Below are 20080 nucleotides of genomic sequence, written 5' to 3'. Positions count from 1 at the left end.
ATACAGCTCCATCGGATCATCTGTTTCTTCTAAACTCAAACTGATATAAGCCCAGCCTGACATCCCCTTGTCCCCGATTATAAGGTGAGTAAATGAGCGACCCTCCACCTCACCGGCATGACAAAGGATGCCCTCAATCCAAGTTGACCTTAACTGTCTAACCTCTTGACCCCCATGCCACAATGTGGTCAGCCGCAACTCAGCCCTGAACGAGAGCAGAGGAACTGAATAGACAGCAGTGAGGTGGACATTGCATTCCCAGAGAATATTGTTCAAGTGTGAAATTTGTTCAACTCACATTCAGATCATTGCAGGGACTATGTCTTTGATCCCAAGAACAGTCTAGTTTTGTTGTACATTGTGTGTGTTTTATCTGTGTGTCACTACATGATTTTCTGTTGCTGTCATTCCCATTAGGATGTGTGAACTCTGTACCAGAGAATAGTCTCAGTTCTAAATTTTCCTTGAGGAATGGTGTAGAACGGACTAAATCTCAGTCAGAATGGAAGAAGCTCTACTGTTTATTTAACCATCTGCTGTCATTGTCCTGGGACTGTATGAATGGGGAAGTGTCGAGGACGTTTTACTCTGTATCTAACCCAATGCAGTCTCTGTCTTGGCAGTGTTTCTTGGGGACAGTGTTGAGGTAGCTTCACTTGCAATTGAAGAGAAGAGGAAGCTTTATTCTGATTGTCATCCCATGCTGTCCTTGTCCTGGGAGGTTTAGATGGCATCTATAATTGAAGTGAATGCAGACTTGGCTGTGGGAGTGGAGGGTACTTCTACCTGAGCACACCCATCTTTGAGATTGCTGTGCTGATCAAGACAATCTCAGACACCTTCATGCACTTTTCCAACCAACCACAGGGTGGTTAAGGATGGGTATAAATGCTGGCATTGCCAGCGATGCCCACACCCCATGCATGAATAAATACTTTCTGTTTAAAAGTTACATTCACGTTCCAAACCTTCTAATGTATGATTACTTACATGGAAAATACCTGTTTGTTTGTAATTTCATTTTAAAACATAGGAATGTGTCAACCATGTAGAAATATAACAAGAACAACAAATGGAGAATTTAACAGGTAATGAGCACGACCAGAATGCTCAGTCAGCCTGACTTCGATGGCTGAGAGAGTTCTCCCAGATGTTGAAGTTACACCGGTGCCTTTTACTCTTGCAGCTTCCCCAAAACTTGGTCCCTGATGTAAGATCATTCAATGACCCGAAGTACTAACTGTTTTTATCTCGATAGCTGGTGCCAGACTTGCTGAGTAATTCCAGCCCTTCTGCTCTACCCTTTTATGGGATTTGAGCTTCCCTAAGTCAGTGTAATGAAGAACTGCAGATGATGGAGTTCTGAAACACAAAAATGCGTCAAATGCTGGAGAAACTCAATAGGACTGGCAGCACATGTGGAGAGAGAAGCAGAGTTAGCGTTTCAAGTGCTGTGACCCTTCTTTACAACTGTTCTGGATTCAAGCCAGGATATTGTCTCTGTTTCTTTCTCTCTCTCTCCACCGGTGTTGCCAGACTGGCTGAGTTTCTCCAGCAATTTCTGTTATGACACGTTCACAAGGTTGATGTTTGTTATCCATCCCTAAGTCAAAGGTGTCTTGCTTGTGCCAATTCAGAGGGCAGTTTAAGAGTCAACCACATTGCTGTGGGTCTGGAGTCACATGTAAGTCAGACCATGCAAGGATGGCAGTTTCCCTCCTGAAAGGACATTGGTGAACATGGGTTTTTATGACAATTGACGTAAGTGCCATCGATACCATACTGAGACTAACTTTGTGTTCCCCATTTATGATTTGAATTATTCTTATCTCACCTGTTGCTGTGTTGGGATTATGAACTCATGTTCCCTGGATTACTCATCCTGTGACATTATGACTACACTGTTTCCCATTCTTTGCTATTTTGTGTGTGCTGTTCACGTCTTTGTCCTCTGATGTTTGGGAAATTGAACCTGTTTAAAAGATTGCCCTAAACTTGCCCCTTTGACCAAGTCTTTGGTCACCTGTCCTAATCTGTGCTCCGCAGTTGTGATTTTTAAAGGAATTCTCATTATGTTCATGTGAAGCACTTTGAGATAGTTAACTGTACCACAGGTATTATTTGAATGCAGCTTGTGTCCCTATCTTAATATCTGAAAGTACAGGGTCATATTTTAAATGTAGAAGACAAAAATGAGGATGATTTCTTTTATCCTGAGGGTTGTGTGTCTTCTTCAAAAGGAAGTGGATTCAAAATCTTTAAGACAGAGGTAGATAGGTTCTTGATAACCAAGTGGATGAAAGATTGTCGGGGACGTGTTGGAATGTAGAGTTGAGGTTGAATTCACATCAGCCATGATCATATTGAATATTGCAGCAGGCTCGAAGTGCCGAGTGGCCTACTCCCGCCCATTATATTTTTGTATCAAGCAGTCTGTGTCTCCCCTCTTATAGCTATGAACTGGGTAATTCCTTTCCAATATTGTCCCTTGTAGACAGTTAATTGAACACCAGATGGCCCCCTATTGGGACCAGGCACATTGTAGCAATTGCAGTATTTCTTGTGTTAATTTTGTTGTGTCTGACTCAGTGTTGCTGAGAATCTTCGAAATAAAAACCAAAATACTTCTATTATTATCGCACCAATGGAAGTGTTGGTTTGGATGTAACATTGTTGAATTAGCCATTCCCATCTTTTCCAGAATTCTGTGTTTAAAGCCCTCGAGTCTGGTTTCCACCCCTGAAACAGTTCTTATCAAGGTCATGTTTGACATCCTTTGTAACGGTGACAGGGCTAAACATTCCCTCGTCGACCTGCGGACAGCCTTGATCAGGGTTAATGACAGTACTGACCCTCTCCAGCATCACTCTATCCCCTGGGAGGGTCTGCATTTAGAGTCTTCCGTTTTTATTTGTTTTACCGTAGCTTCTGGTGTTGGCATCTGTACTGATGATATCCAACTGTGCCTGAACACCACTTCTCTCCCGACTCCTCTATCATTCATAATTTACCAATAATTTCATCTGAATGTCTGCCCAATTTCCAGCATTGGATAACCATAGACGTTCCCTTAGTTAAATATTGTGAAGTGTGAAGCCATTGTTTTAGTCCCCAAGTTCGACGTGAGCCCCCGTCTCCCCCCGCCCCCCCACCCCACCCCCCACCCTCACCCCAGTAACTCTGTTGAGAGCCTTCATGTCAGTTTAAAACTCGGATCGATCGATTCGTGAAGATTCGGGGGATGAACAGTTACAGGAAAAGGGCAGGGAAGTGAATGTGGGGAATGCCAGATCACCCAGAATCCTACTGAATGGAGAAGCAGGCTCAAGGGGCTGAATGGCGTATTCCTGTTCCTACTTCTTCTGGCTCCCGAGCCCTTCAGTCTGATACAGGACACTGACTTCAGTATGTGCCATTACTGAGAGTGCTGATGTTCCCTTGTGTAATATCAACAATTTAGCAGCTGCTAAAATCTCCTGCTCCTTTGTTACCTCGAAACACAATATGCCAATGTGCTCAGGGGAGGCGATGGCCGACTTTATTGTCACCAGACTATTCACCCAGGTAATGTTCTGGGGACCTGGGTTCAAAACCTGCCACGGCAGATGGTGGAATCTGAATTCAATATAAATCTGGAATTCAGAGTCTACTGATGAAATCGTAGTCGTTTGTTATACAAAATTATCTGGTTTCCGGCTGTCCGAAACTGGTCTGATCTACATGTGATTCAGATCCACTGTCAGCTGGTTGACTCTTCACTGCCCTTTCAATCAAAACCTCCATGATAACCTCCCTACTTTTATACTCCATTTAAAGGTCAATCTCCCTTTTGCCTTCCCTATTAGTCACTGTGTTCCCAGATGCAGGATTGTGGTTCAGTTTAAAGTAGGTCCTATATCTCTGATTACATCGATACACAAGGCAGTGAAGAAAGGTTTCAGCACACTGGCCTCCATCAGTTAGGGAATTGAGTATAGATGTTGGCAAGTTATGTTGTAGGTATACAGGACGTTGATGAAGCTGCACCTGGAATATTGTGATCAGTTTTGGTCCCCTTGGTGTTCTGACTTCTGACTTCTTCAACTCTGGGTTTGTGTTGAACTTGATGGGATACTTTGTCCAACTCAGCATGTTTAAACAGGGATTCATTGGAACCTTTTCAGGAGGGGAGCACAACAAGATTGAACTATTCAAAGTTACTTGGACTCTATTTGTAACTTACATAGGGATCTGTAGTCAGAGACACGTACAGCATGGAAACAGACCGTTCGGTCCAACTTGTCCATGCTGACCTGATATCCTAAACTAATCTAGTCCCATTTGACAACACCTGACCCATATCCTGTGGCAGCTCATTTCATATAAGTACCACCCTCTGAATGAAGAAGTTGTCCCTTTAATATATTTCGCCTCTCACCCGAAACCTATGCCCTCTAGCTCTGGACTCTCCCATCCCTGGGAAAAGACCTTGTCTATTACCCTGTCCATGCCCTTCATGATTTTGTAACCTCTCGTAAGTCACTCCTCTGCCTCTGATGCTCCAGTGAAAACAGTCCCAGCCTATTCAGCCTCTCCCTAGAGCTCAAACCCTCCAACCCACAGCAACATTCCCGTAAATCGTTTCTCACAGATAAGTCAACGTTTCAGTCATGAAGAAGGGTTAATACCCAAAACGCTGACTACTCCACATCCTGGTGCTGCCTGGCTTGCTGTATTCTCCCAACCTCCTGCTGGCCTACTTTGGGTTGCAACATGTAGTGGCTCAGTGTTTACCACTGCAGCCTCACCGTGCCGGGGACCCAGGTTTGATTCCAGCCTTGGGTGGCTGTCTGTGGGGAGTTTTCATATTCTCCCAGTGTCTGCGTGGGTTTTCTCTGTGTGATCCTGTTTCCTTCCATAGTCCAAAGATGTTCAGGTCATGTGGATTGGTCATGCTTAATTGCCCATAGAGTTAGGTACATTAGTCAGAGGGAAATGGGTCTGGATGGGTTATTCTTCGGAGGGTCGGTGTGGACTTGTTGGGACAAATGGCCTGTTTTCACACTGTAGCTAATCTCATCTGCACTACTTTTGTCAATAACGAATGGCTGAGTAGACACGATGGGCCGAATGGCCTAACTTCTGCTCCGATGGTCTTGCGGTCTTACGTTTCTCTGGATCATTTCACTTGGCAATGTGCAGTCAATGGCTCAATGAGCAGCAGTTTCCAATGAAAGCAAAGCTCATATGATGGTTGAACACCTTCAGTGTGGAAACAGGTCCTTCAGCCCAACACATCTGCACTGATTCTCCGAAGAGTAACCCACTCAGATCCATTTCCCTGCCCTCCATAAATTGCACACAGACCCCCAAGGGTGGAAGTTTTTCTGGGTTCCTGGTGCCATGAGGCAGCAGTGCTAACCGTGAGCCACCATGAAGTTGTGGTTGTGGGGGGTGGGGGAGGCAATTGCCGTCTAGCAGAAAACAAAAACAGCCCACCTACTCCCCCACTGCACCCACTGTCAGAACTGTCAAGATGTTCAGTCCTTGGGGGTGACTGAAGGCAGCGTCACTGGTGGGATCTGATTTCTGGGAGCGCTGGTGCCCCCGGTGGTGCTTCCGCACGTTGCAGGAAAACATGAACCTCTTCCCACACTCGGGCCAGCAGAAGGGCCTCTCCCTGGTGTGGGCACACTGGTGCTTCAACAGTGTGGAGGAGCGGGTAAAACCCTTCCCACATTCGGGCAGGAGAATGGCATCTCCCCGGTGTGGACGGACTGGTGCATCAGCAGGGCTGAGGAATTGATGAAAGACTTCCTGCACTTAGGGCAATTGAACGACCTCTCCCCCATGTGGACCCACCAATGGGCCAGCAGGTCGGAAGAAAGAGCAAAGCCCTTCCTGCAATCGGGGCAGAAGAACGGCTTCTCCTCAATATGGACCCACTGGTGTCTCAGCAGGTGGGAACACCTGCTGAAGGGCATCTCGCACTTGGGGCCGGAGAACATCCTTCCCCGGTGTGGACCAACTGGTGCGTCAGCAGGGCAGAGGAATCACTGAAGGCCTTCCCACACTCAGGGCAGCAGAAGGGCCTCTTCCCCTCTGTGGACCCATTGGTGCTTCAGAACCCTTTCAAATTTCACAATATCCTTCTGATAGGAGGGAGACCAGAATTGTACACAATATTCTAAAAGTGGTCTAAAAAATGTCCTGTACAACCACAACATAACCTCCCAACTCCAGTACTCAGTCGGAGGATTGTGAAAGCTTTCAAAACCCACAAAAAACAAACAGGAAAGAATGAAGGGTCAAACTGAATTTTTGAGAGTCACCTTGAAAGCATCAATGAGAAATCGGCGGAGGGGGTTTATTGGGGACCCGTTCTCCTTAAATACAGTATATACGTATTTCTCTTGTGCTCTTCGTAGTTTCTCTGTGCTGCAGTGTGTAGTGGCTCGTTGAAATAATGTCCTGATGCAGCTTCGTTTGTTGGTGTTGGGATGATTGCTTCTGTGGTTAAGTCTTTGGTTTGTGTGTGTTGTTTTTCTGCAGATGCCAGTTTGAAGTTCCCCATTGACTGTTCGCTCTACTGTGACATCAAGGAATGGCACTTTGTTGTTTTTCTCCTCCCCTTCAAACCAGGAGCCCCCCTTAGACCATAGTCTCACTACTTGGAACACCAATATACAGACTATTCAAAGGCCTCCAGTGAAGGCTAAAACACCTAGTCGAAGATTCACTCCACTCCATTTACTCCATGCAAGAATTCCTGAACACCAAACACACTAAGATAGAAGAGGATGGAATAATGTTGTCCTTTGACATAACAGCCCTGATCACATCCATTCACATCAACGTGGCCAAAGAAAACTGAAGACACTACTCGAAGAACCAAAGACACAAACACAGCACCAACTTCATCAGCAAAGATAGCACTGTCAAGCTCGTGGAACTGTGCCTTACCATCCACTTCATATTCAATAACAAGCCCTACAAACAAATCAACGAAATACCGATGATACCACCAGCAGCATCAGGATTCCTAGCAGAAGCAATAATGCAGAGACTCGAACAAACAGCCCTTCCAACGATCCAACCCAAACTTTGAGTCCGCTACAGAGATGACAATCAAAAAATGAAACAAATTAGAGGAAACATATAACACCATCAACAATATCCTTCCTGGCATAAAATTCACTAAAGAGGAGAACAACAACAAACTGCCATTTCTATATGTCACAGTAGAGCGAACAGTCAATGGTAAATTCAAAACAGCGTCTACAGGAAAACAATGCACGCGAACCAAGAACTTAACTACAGAAGCAATCATCACTACACATACAAACAAATCTGAATCAGGACACGATTTCAATGAGCCACGACACACTGCAGCACCCAGGAACTCCGAAGATCAATCAGCAACTGTACAGAGCATATAAGAAGAACGGGGAGCCTACAAACCCCCTGAAAACAGTTTCCCTGACCGGGAATCGAACCCGGGCCGCGGCGGTGAAAGCGCCGAATCCTCACCACTACACCACCAGGAAGATGCAAGCACATGCTGATAGCTCTACTGAAAATTTCTTCCCTGACCCGTTTTCGAATCCGGGCCGTGGTCAATCGAAGGCTTTCACCTGTGTATCCAACAATGTCATTTCTTGTATCCATTGCTCCCGTTGCGGTCTCCTCTACATTGGGGAGACTGGAGACTCCTCGCAGAGTCAAGTCACAGCGCTTGAGGGAACATCTACAGGACACCCACACCAATCAACCCCATCGCCCTATGGCCCAACATTTCAAACCCCCTCCCACTCTGCCGAGGACATGCAGGTCCTGGGCCTCCTCCATCGCCGCTCCCTCCCCACCCGAAGCCTGGAGGATGAACGTCTCATCTTCCGCTTGGGGTCAATTCAACCCCAGGCCATCAATGTGGACTTCATCAGATTCCTCATTTTCCCTCCCTCCACCTTACCTCAATTCCAACCTTCCAGCTCAGCGCTGTCCTCATGACCTCGCCTACCTGCCAATCGCCCTTCCCACCTAGCCGCTCCATCCTCCTCTCTGACCTGTCACCTTCATCCCCAAATCCCATTCACCTATTGTACTTTTTGCTCCCTTCGGTCCAGCACACCCCACCCCCAATTTATCTCTCCACCCTGGAGGGGTCCTGCCTCTATTCCTGATGAAGGGCTTTTGCCCGAAACGTCGATTTTCCTGCTCCTCGGAAGCTGTCTGTTTTGCTGTGGTTTTCCAGCACCACTCTGATCTAAACTCTCGTTTCCAGCATCTGCAGTCCTCATTTTTGCCTCCCAATAAACGCAGTGTGCCAATTTTACATCAACAAACTGACACAAGCAGACACAACGTCTGCAGAAACCCTAGCCACATTACTTTACATTAAAGACATCTGGGAAATGATGTCCGGAAAACTCAACCCTCTCAGCATCATGGTAGCCCACAAACCTACCAACACACTTAAACAGCGGCTAATGAACCTGAAATACCCGATACAAACAACCAGAAAACGAATGTTATTGACAAAATACCATACAAGGAAACATATACATGAACTCTGTCGCACAGTTCTCGTGGCAAGAAATGCTGGGATGAGATAACGAAGATTTTTTCAGCCAAAACGAATCGACACTGACTGGACAGCCATTTAAAATCAACGCTGTCAGCCCAGGATGGAAGATCCGAAGGGATGAACAGTTTTCTTATTTCCTGAAGATTTACAAAGCTGAGACTGGGTTTTGGTGTTTGTTCCCTTTCCACTCCCAAGAGCCGCAGTGGTTGGGGCGGTGAGTTGGGGAAAGTGAAACGTGCCCATGAGCAGCGTGTGGGACTATTTCAGCTCCCCCTCCTCTGACAGCGCTGTGACTTGACACTGATGTTCTCAGGGACATTTACTGACACGAGACAGTGAAAAGATTCTCATTCCTGCAGATTAGGAATTGTACCCATACGCCGGTTTCATGACAATGGGAAAGATTAATTGGGATGTGTGAAGAAGCTGTGAGCTGCAGTTGAAACAAGTAGGTGGAGTCAGATACGTCATCCATTGCCCCCATGGTCCTGAAGAAATGTTTGCTTTTGTCTGCTTGAGAGACTTTGGACACTGGTGTGGCAGGGAGAATACTGAGATACCGAGTGAGGGAGATTCAGTGCGCTGACTGTGAAAAGTGCTTTAAACCATTTTCTCAGATTGGGGAACTAAAATCATACCCCTCGCAGTGGGAAAGACTATGTCCCCGCTCTGTTTGTAATTTCAAACCCAGAGCAACACAAGGAAAGCTCCACCCAATGGGGAAACCGTGGAAATGTGGGGATTGTGGGAAAGGATTCCCTTCCCCATCCGTGCTGGCAACCCACAGACGCATTCACAACGGGGTGAGGACGTTCATCTGCTCAGTGTGCAGGAAGGGGTTCAGTCAGAGAGAAGCCATTCACGTGCCTCATGTGCAGGGGAGAGTTCACTCAGTCAGCTGCACTGCTGACCCACCAGTGGGTCCACACTGGAGAGAGGCCATTCACCTGCTGGAAGTTCCAAAAGGGCTTCACCTGCTCCTCCCACCTGAGGAGGCACCATCGAGTTCACGTGCCAGCGCAAGGGGATTGAAGGAGCGACGGCAAAGTGCTCCCATCAACCCAGCACTGGGGCGTCCCAGGTTCGAATCCCACTGCGGTAGATTGCAGAATTGGAGTTCGGTCAGTAATCTGGACTTCATAATCTAAGGATGAAACCACTTTTAGGGGGAAAAAACATCATCTGATTCACTCATGCCCTCTTCAGTGAAGGAAACTGCCGTTGCGGGAAAGGGTTCACTCAGTCATCCCAGCTGCATGTTTTACCCGGCTGTCCCAGGGACCCAGTTACAAACGGACAACTCAGCTGACCAACAAAGAAAGTGGGGTGGGGAGAGTGGGTGCCTTTTGAGCTGGAGGTGTTTTCTTTAAAAACTACTTTTTGTATGCCTTTTTCCTGGGGAAATCTGAAGCTGTAACAAAATAGGGTCGTAGTAAAGGTTACCTGAATTACCGGCCGGCTTAGACTCTGTGAGATCCAACGGGTTTTTGTTTTAAAGCTGCTCATTTCTTTCTGCCTCCAGCACTAATGTCATGTCTCAGAAGGACCAGTGAATGAGTAGCTAATATTGTTACAAATTGTATATTTTTTCAGGACTTCAGGTTCATTGTTTCATTGGAATTGCAAAGATTACTGGCAACAGTGGGAGCTGTGGGCTGTATTCACTGGAAACAAAGTTTTAAAATCTCACAAACACCAGGGTATATTCTAACAGGTTTATTTGGAAGCACTAGGTTTCGAAGTGCTAAGATTATAGTGTCATGCAACATAAGTGATGTATTGAAGAAACCTAGATTGCTGTTAAATCTTTCATCTTTTAAAATGGGCTGCAGATTTCGGTTAATTGATATGTACATTCCAGAACTTCGTTTAAGTCACGTTCTCCAGGAAACTTGATGTTAAATAAAAGGAGGTAACACCTCATATCAAAAAACGCATGAAAGCTGTGAGGTGAGAGTCTGTCTGTATCCCAATCTTGAGTCAGACTGTTTCTATTTCCAAATATATAATCCTGCAAATGCAAATTCACCCCAAATGTGTGAGTGCATGCATGAGAGAGAGAGTGTGTGTATGTGCGTGTGCATGCTGGGTAAAGTGTGTGTGTGATGGAGTATAATCATGTGCGAAGATGTATGCGTGCGTGTGAGTGGAAGGGGGCGCATTAGTGTGTGTCTGAGAGAGAGCATGTCTATCAGCAAGGCTCTGCACGAGCGTGTGAGTGAATAAGAGTGTGTGTGAGAGTGAGAGAGTGAGAGAGAGAGAGCGTAACAGTGAAGTGGGGTTACCTGTCATGTGACATGAACACAAGGTCGCGGTTGAGGCCATCCTCCTGGTTTCCGAACTTGGCTATTAGCCTGTGCTGGGCCTCTAAAAGTGATTAAGCAGTTACACAACACACATTGGAGAGGGAAGGGTGGGACTTGTCTCGATTTGCAGAAGGTGGGACGTTCTGATTGCTGGAAATGAAGGAATACACATACTGGAGGACACAGAGAGATGGAGCTGGAAGCCAGGCTGCAGACACGTTGGGGGATTCACTGTGGAAACAGGCCGTTTGGCCCACCAAGTCCACACTGACCCTCCGAAGAATATACCCCCACCCCCCGACCCACCCAATAACCCCACAGCGAATCCCTGAATTTAGAACGCCCAATCCACTCTAGCCTGCACATCTTTGGAACATGTGAGAAAACCCGAGCACCCAGAGGAAACCGACGCGGACAGTGGGTGGGAGAGGGGTAAGAAAGTGCAAAATCCACACAGTCACTGTGATGGTGGGATTGAACCCAGGTCCCTGGCGCTGTGAGGAATCCCCTCTCGAGCTCTCGGCAATCGATTGGCTTCTCCCCAATCCTGGTGACACTCCAATCAGTTTGAGGAATTCAATTTGCTTCCATAGAGTTTCCACGGGGCAGAGGTCGTTGTTACTCGGCAGATTCAACGATCCAATGAAGGCCTCGTCTATAGCGAGAACACTAGTCCACATTTCGCTGAAAAATTAAAGTTCTCTCCGCAATTTGAACCCTTGAGTACTCCCACGCAGGCTGCGTGTATTCACGGGGATTCTCAATGCATGTTGATATTTGAAATCATTTTCTGCAGACAAACATTTCCCCTCCTGGATTCAAACACTGCTGATATTCAGGCCCTGACTAAATTTCTGGTCCATGCCTGAAAAGCAAATCCTCCTCTGCTAATAACTTGAGAAAACAGATCACTGCTGTCAGTGCAGGGCAGAAAATAGGATGAGAGAATTTTAGTTTGCACAGAACAGCCTTCTCTTTCTTCTACCCGAAATCTCTGTCTTTCAATTCCTAAACCTTTCAATGTATTCCAACCCAAATTGATCCTTCCATCCTCCTGCCTTTGCCCAGCTCCCCTCTCCTGAAAGTCCTGACCCTCTGTTCAGTTTCTCAGCCACATCTCGCCATCCTTAGTATATAGCCCACATCGTTATTTAGTTTTTAAAACAGAAAGGCAGTGGTTTGCTGATGCCAGGATGTGAGGGTGACTGCAATCACACAGTGTTCCAGACTCGTCTCTCGTGTCATTCAGAAAAGTCTGCACTGCACATGTGCAGAGAAGGGGATGCTGGGAGTGGGTGGGATGCATTCTCACCTCCCCATCCAATCATCCCCATAGCAAACCATGTCCATTCCCTCACCGCCAGCCATAGCATCCCCTGTCCATTCTCTCTCTCTACCCTAACCTACCAGCCCCTTCTCTCTCTCTCTCCCACACATGCCACTCTCCCCACCCCATCCATTCTATCTCTGCACCCTCTTCCCTCTGTCCAGTCCCTCATCCACCCTCTGTCCCCATCCATTCCCTTTATCGCTCCACCCTCTGCCTTCCCCAATCCAGTCCCTTCCCTTACACTCATTTTCTCTCACCTCCCACACGCTGCCCCCATCCATTCCTTCACTCCCCCACCTTCTCCTGCCATTCATTGTTGCTCTCTTTCTCCACCCTCTACCCTGTCCATTCTCACCTCAACATTTGCCCCATCCATTCTCTCCCCACCCACTGCCCCGTCCATTCTCTCCCCACCCACTATCCCCGTCCATTCTCTCCCCACCCACTATCCCCGTCCATTATCTCCCCACCCACTATCCCCGTCCATTATCTCCCCACCCATTGACCCCTGTCCATTCTCTCCCCACCCACTGCCCCGTGTCCATTCTGTCCTGATCCACTGCTCCCCGTCCAATCTCTCCCCATCCACTGCCCCATGAATTCTCTCCCCACCCACTATCCCCGTCCATTATCTCCCCACCCATTGACCCCTGTCCATTCTCTCCCCACCCACTGCCCCGTGTCCATTCTGTCCTGATCCACTGCTCCCCGTCCAATCTCTCCCCATCCACTGCCCCATGAATTCTCTCCCCACCCACTGCCCCGTCCATTCTCTCTCCCCACACTCTGCAACCAATTTCTTTCACTTCACACTTTGCAACTCCGCATTCTCTCTCTCCTCCCCAATCCTCTTCACCACATTCTCTCTCTCTGCTCCCACCCTGTGTCCCCCCATGGATTCTCTACCCCTGATGCTCTGCTCTCCTACCCATTTTCTCTCTTTCTCTTCCCCCAGTCTCTGCGCCCCCGGTCAAATCTCATTGTTCTTTGGTTGTTCACATTGTGAATGTTCCCATTGCTGCGCATGTCCGTGTTAACGTCAGAACTCTGCAGCATGGTGGCGTTAGATACGCACAGGGCCGGGGCGCAATGGATGACGCTTCTGACTCCAGCTACCTGTTTGAAATGCAGCTCACAGCTTCTTCACACACCCCAATTAATCTTTCTCATTGTCCTGAAGCCGGCATACGGTTTGAATTCCCGATCTGCGGTAATGAGAATATTTTCACTGTCTCGCGTCAGTAAATGTCCCTGAGAACATCGGAGTCAACTCACAGCGCTGTCAGATGAGGGGAAGCTGAAATAGCCCCACATGCTGCTCACGGGCACATTTTACTTTCCCCAACTCACCGCCTTAACCACTGCGGCTCCTGGGAGTTTAAAGGAAGGAAGCAATCCCCAAAAACCAGTCTTAGATTTGTGATTCTTCAGAAAATAAGCAAAGGTTCATCCCTTCGCATTTTCTATCCTGGGCTGACAGGGATGGGTTTTGTCACTCTTTTGAAGGACATTGCAAGTGGATGTTTTGCAGAAAAGCACCACAACGCCATCTGATTAATCAGGACCTGGATGTTTTCGGTCTTTGAATGTAAGTGTTGTACTCCAGAACTTTGATGTTCACAGTTTATAAGACTTATCTACCCAGTCCCCTGTATCACTTGTCGAACATGTTTAATTTGCATCTTGTAATCCTTTCACTGCCTGCTAATGAGGATAGCGTTTCCGTGTTTTACCTAATTTATCTTGACCTTGCATACCTCAAGCCTCAAGCTAATATTACGAGACACCTTCTCCAGTTCAAAAGCTAACTTTTAATGATGGCTCTGTTTCTTGTCATGTGTCCAATTCCAGATCGGTGTTGTTACTGTCCCTTTTATTCCTTCAGATCCAGGTTTCGCTCACAGGGCTAGAACAGAACTGTCACCAAATACATCTACCAATCGACGTTATACGGAACATACCAATCAAATGTATGTTCGAGCCTGGAAGGATATTCTGGAGGGAGCAGGTAAATTGTGCTTCTGAATGAAATCATGGTTCGTAAAAACAGAATGTGGCAATTTAGACAGAGTTAATATTTGCTTGTCGGCGATATGTCTGCCGGTGCGCGATGGGCGCATAACCCAGAAGGGAAACCATCTTCCCTCTTCACTCAATGTCGAGTTTAGCAGCTTTCCCGTATAACGGCGCACTGTTGTGCACTTCGCCTTCTCATCTACTTCCCAAAAAACTTCGACGTAAATATTTCACATTGATACACAGGCCCAGTGTGCAGAGTTGAGATGACACACTCGTGGAGGTCTGCGGGGTCTTCTCCTGTTCTCTGTACCCTATGTTGAGGAGGGCAATACTTGTCACTGGTCACTCAGGTGTGAGAGAAAAGTTTAGAAAGAAAACGGTTTAATTTTCTGCCAGTAGAGAGGGCCCGGTTCCTGGGGACGGGCAAATGGCAGCAGAGAGACAGAATGAGAAGCAGCTGTTCATACAGTCATAGAGATGTCCAGCATGGAAACAGACCCTTCGGTCCAACCCGTCCATGCCATACCGACCAGATATCCCACCCCAATCTAGTACCAGCTGCCAGCACCCGGCCCATATACCTTCAAACCCTTCCTATTCATATATCCATCCAAACGCCTCTTAAATGTTGCAATTGTACCAGTCTCCGCCACTTTCTCTGGCAGCTCATTCCATACACGCACCACCCCCTGCGTGAACAAGTTGCCCCTTCGGTCTCTTTTATATCTTTCCCCTCTCACCCTAAACCTATGCCCTCTAGTTCTTGACTCCCCGACCCCAGGGAAAATACTTTGCCTATTTATCCTATCCATGCCCCTCATAATTTTGTAAACCTCCATAAAGTCACCCTTCAACCTCCGACGTTCCAGAGAAAACAGCCCCAGCCTGTTCAATGTCAACTGGACTTTACTCTGAGCAAGACTCAGCTGGTTCAAGAGGTAGGGCGGGGGCAGGGGCGTCAGCGCGCCCTTCGTGTGCCTCGTTGGTCTCACGGTATGATTCTCACTTTGGGTCTTCGTCAGCGCAGACGTGCGAGAGATCCTGGGTTCACCACGCGGACGAGCCCGCGTTTCACGACTTGTGCGAAAGTGCTTGTTTAATTTTCTCAAAAAGCACCTTCGTAAAACGAGGTTGGGCTCCCCTCTGATCCCAATTTCGAATTCAATAATTCAAGTGTCTGAAATCCATAGTATCCTCGTCCCTTCCACACACACCAAGCCTTGTTATCACGTAGTCTGTCATTACACACTACCTATTCTTAGCCACGAACAGTCTCCATTCACCCTCCCACACAGATCGTTATCAACTCCCTTTCCTGTCCAACAGTTCTTCCCTCGCTTTGGGCTCTGTCCTGATCTGTCAATTACTGCCTCCGCCTTCCTCCCACAATATTTCCTGCATATAAACCAACGTTTTCCCAATCACCATCTGTTCTGTGGAAGGGTCACCGGCAACTCCTGTTTTTTGTTTCTGATATACAGCATCCGCAGTTCTTTCAGATTTTTATTGAGAGAGAGTTGGAAATTGTTTCGAGAGACAGAAGGAGACGGGGGAGAGACAGAACAGACATGAACTGTTGATCTCCGTTGTTTTTCAAAACGTAAAATCATTGCAGTGCGATCACTTCCCTTAAGCATGAATAGAGTGCCGTCGTCATCCGTGAGCTTGTGGCGCAATGGTAGCGCGTCTGACTCCAGATCAGAAGGTTGCGTGTTCGAATCACGTCAGGCTCACTAATGTCAGCTTCTTACATTTCAAATCAAGAAAGGAGCACGTTCACTCTAGATATCTGTTGAGGCAAATCTTCTTTCGATCACACGTGAAGCTTTGCTGTCAGTTTGATTTGTGAACACTGTGTCAGGGAGGTGATGTGCCCATTGTTTGGGTAAATGCTCAGCTTCCCCAGTTCATCACAGGATTTAAACAGAGCCGTCTCCCTTTGGGCAGCCGCTTCGTTCAGTTGGTGACAGCGCGGTGTGAATAACATAATACCGATATTTTTACAGCATAATCCAGAGACTCTCAGCTTTATGTTTCAATCTATCAGGAGAGTGACAGTGAGTACAGATAGAAATATTTCCCACCAACAGAAAATCCTTTCCTCTCACTGGACACAGTAAAAATTATCTTTATTCAACAGAAGGAGCGGAAACTACAGTCTGACGGCCTCTCTCCACATTAACGGTGAGCCTGAATTTTATAAACGGTGTCAGTAAAATCCAATGGCGGACACTGATTTGGTTCAATCGATTTTTTTGCCAAGCGTAATTCACCGAGAGGATGCTGCTGTGTGAAACAGCGTGGGGAATTACTATAGGGCCTCCTGCGCATGGAACACACCGCAACTGATGTGTTTCATCTTCACCAGTTTATTCCTACCTCGGAGAAGAGAGGTTTGATGATTCGGATCATAGCAGCCAGACAGAAAACAGGAGAAGAGCACTCAGACCTTCACAAGCTTATCACCACAGCTGGGTCATCGTGGCCCGTGTATCAGTATGGGATAGTAATCTGCATCTACTGACTGGAAGCACAGCAAATTGGAGTGCTGGTGGGACTATCACACAGGAGAAAACGGCTTCGACCTGTCAACTGGAGTGGTTCCCAATGCGCAACTCCGCTCACCTCAACTGAATAACTGTAAACAAATTACTCAGTGATTCAAAGGAATACTCGGTTTTGAATCTGCATTGTGGCATGGACCTTCGAGAATGATGTCAAAACATCTTCATTGCTGTGATGGAGTATCCTGTTGGGCAGAATATATCCGTTGTCATATTTCCTACGTTCTATTGATCCAACTCCGATTTCACTCAGAATCACAAAATGCGCAGACTGAGGCCATGCAGCCCACCTTAGATCTGCTGGTTCAACAATTACTTCACTTCCCCGCTTCCTGAAGTATCACCCTCAGAATTGAGCGTAATACAGGTGGAGGATTCATTCAGACACGGATTGCGCGGACGAAAAATCTGCAATACTTGTTCTCACTTTCAACACGTGTTTCCCTTCGCCGTGTTCACTGCAATGGCAGCTCTGCGCCGTCCCTAATTCAGGCAGGCCGATCTTATTTGACGAAGCGGCTTTTGAGAAAACTCATCGGGCGTTTTTGCTCAGATCAATTTAGCGAACGATGGTTTGCCTGGGATTGGAACCCGGGAACTCGCACACGGCTGCACATACTCGAAGCCCCAAAGCTCGAAGCCAGACGAATGAGCCAACAGCGACCTCCCGAACCAGCTGAGATCAAGCGAAGACCACTCAGACGTTATTTGAACAGTGGGAATTTCGCGACAGCATCGGGATGATACGGGGCATTTCGACACTCAGGAAGTCGTTTGAAAGTCAAGATGCTGAACAGAGTACCATCACACAGAAAAGTCACGCAAGGAGGCACTGAACAAAAGCAAAGGATGGCTTCGATCCATCGACCTCTGGATTACGGACGCAGCATGCTCCCGCTGCGCCACTCCGCTCCGGCCCCCAGTACATCGCTCCACAGGTCCCTTCAGCCTTTCGTCTGGCGCGTGGCATGCACGTTCGAGATTGATGTCAAAGATCTTCACTGCTATCGTCTTCTCTGGCCTTGCGCAGACGTATGGAGGCTGTGTAAATATAAACTTTTTCGAACATCCCACATTCTCTTGTGATTTCACTCTGAATAGACGCCATGCGGCCCACCTTCGCTCTGCTGGGTCGACACAATAAGTAAACGTGGGTCTCTATTCATATCATTCTCTTGCCTTCTCCATGTATTTCTGCACATTGTTACTTTAAACATGATCACCAAATTCCGTTTGCGTCTAATGAATCTGCCTCTTTGTCAGTGTCAATTAGGGATTTGCTGACCCCAACCACTCCCTGAACGAAAGCATTCTTCCTAATGTCACTTTTGGTTCTTTTCCTCATGCCTTTAAAACTCTGCCCAATCGTTGCCGATCCTTTCAGGCGTGGGAACATTTTGACTACATTACTCTCTCTCTCTAGACTTCGCATGACTTGAAAAGCTTCACACAGGCCAGATTTCAAACTTCTGTACTCCAAAGAGAACTGTCCCAAATTTCCAATCAACCCTCATCGCTGACATCCCTCAAACACTGCACCACTCACGAAAACCTATTCAACGCGATCTCCAATCATTTCACTTCGCTGCTTTCTGTCCCATTGGTCCTCCAGGGAGCCCAACCTCGTTTTCCGAAGGTGCTTTTGGAGAAAATTACACAGGCACGTTTGCACAACTCAGGAAAAGCAGGCTCGTCCGGGATTTGAACCCGGGACCTCTCGCACGTCTGCGTGGACTAAGACCCAAAGCTAGAATCATACCACTCGACCAACGAGCCAGGCAGCAAGCGCACCTGCGCCGCCGCCCTACCTCTTGAATCAGTTGAGTCTTGCTCAGAGTAAAGTCCAGTTGACATTGAACAGGCTGGGGCTGTTTTCTCTGGAACGTCGGAGGTTGAAGGGTGACTTTATGGAGGTTTATAAAATTATGAGGGGCATGGATAGGATAAATATGCAAAGTCTTTTCCCTGGGGTCGGAGAGTCAAGAACTAGAGGGCATAGGTTTAGGGTGAGAGGGGAAAGATATAAAAGAGACCGAAGGGGCAACTTGTTCACGCAGGGGGTGGTGCGTGTATGGAATGAGCTGCCAGAGAAAGTGGCGGAGACTGGTACAATTGCAACATTTAAGAGGCGTTTGGATGGATATATGAATAGGAAGGGTTTGGAGGTATATGGGCCGGGTGCTGGCAGCTGGGACTAGATTGGGTGGGATATCTGGTCGGCATGGACGGGTTGGACCGAAGGGTCTGTTTCCATGCTGTACGTCTCTATGACTGTATGAACAGCTGCTTCTCATTCTGTCTCTCTGCTGCCGTTTGCCCGTCCCCAGGAACTGGGCCCTCTCTACTGGCAGAAAATTAAACCGTTTTCTTTCTCAACTTTTCTCTGACACCGGAGTGACCAGTGACAAGTATTGCCCTCCTCAACATAGGGTACAGAGAACAGGAGAAGACCCCGCAGACCTCCACGAGTGTGTCATCTCAACTCTGCATACTGGGCCTGTGTATCAATGTGAAATATTTACGTCGAAGTTTTTTGGGAAGTAGATGAGAAGGCGAGGTGCACAACAGTGCGCCGTTATACGGGAAAGCTGCTAAACTCGACATTGAGTGAAGAGGGAAGATGGTTTCCCTTCTGGGTTATGCTCCCATCGCGCACCGGCAGACATATCGCCGACGAGCAAATATTAACTCTGTCTAAATTGCCACATTCTGTTTTTACGAACCGTGATTTCACTCAGAAGCACAATTTACCTGCTCCCTCCTGAATATCCTTCCAGGTGAAGCAGCACTTTACCTGCACGTTTGCCGCAACCTAGTCTACTGCATTCGCTGCTCACAGTGTCGTTTCCCCAACGGAGCACGAAGTATAAACTGGATGACTGCTTCGCAGAACATCTCGGCTCTGCCCGCAAAAAAAGGCCCTGAGCTTCTGCTTTCCTGCCACTTTAACACGCCACCATGTTCCCTGGCCAACATCTTTGTCTCAGGCTTGCAGCAGTGTTCCAGCAAAGCTCAGCTCCAGATGGAAGAACAACGCCTCATATTCCACTTCAAAACCCTACAGCCCTCCGGTCTTCCAGATCGAGTTCCATGACTTTAGGGCCTGAAATCCCCCATGTCCTTGACCCCTACCACACACATACGAGCCCTTGTTATCACATAGTCTGCTACGACACACTACTTATTGTTAGTCACTAACGGTCTCCATTAACAGTTATTCACCCTCCCACACAGTTCGTTATTTACTCCTTTGTCCCTCCTATTGTTCTCTCTCTGAGCTGGCGGGAAAGAGAGC

The 20080-nt window shown here is 47.4% G+C and overlaps 1 protein-coding gene and 3 non-coding genes across 4 annotated transcripts in view; 1 reads left to right on the top strand and 3 right to left on the bottom strand.

Moving 5' to 3' along the window:
- LOC140460597 (uncharacterized) overlaps positions 1–20080 on the bottom strand; it is a 621333-nt gene that overhangs the window by 348562 nt on the left and 252691 nt on the right. The window lies entirely within an intron of this gene.
- On the bottom strand, positions 7455–7526 carry trnae-uuc (transfer RNA glutamic acid (anticodon UUC)). The gene has a single exon. It is a non-coding gene; the product is annotated as a tRNA-Glu (tRNA).
- On the top strand, positions 15883–15954 carry trnaw-cca (transfer RNA tryptophan (anticodon CCA)). Its single transcript has one exon. It is a non-coding gene; the product is annotated as a tRNA-Trp (tRNA).
- Positions 18472–18561, bottom strand: trnap-ugg (transfer RNA proline (anticodon UGG)). Its single transcript is given in 2 exon segments — positions 18472–18507; positions 18526–18561. It is a non-coding gene; the product is annotated as a tRNA-Pro (tRNA).

Source organism: Chiloscyllium punctatum, chromosome 36, assembly GCF_047496795.1.
Source record: "Chiloscyllium punctatum isolate Juve2018m chromosome 36, sChiPun1.3, whole genome shotgun sequence".
Classification (NCBI taxonomy): domain Eukaryota; kingdom Metazoa; phylum Chordata; class Chondrichthyes; order Orectolobiformes; family Hemiscylliidae; genus Chiloscyllium; species Chiloscyllium punctatum.
This window is presented reverse-complemented; position numbering and strand designations above follow the sequence as displayed.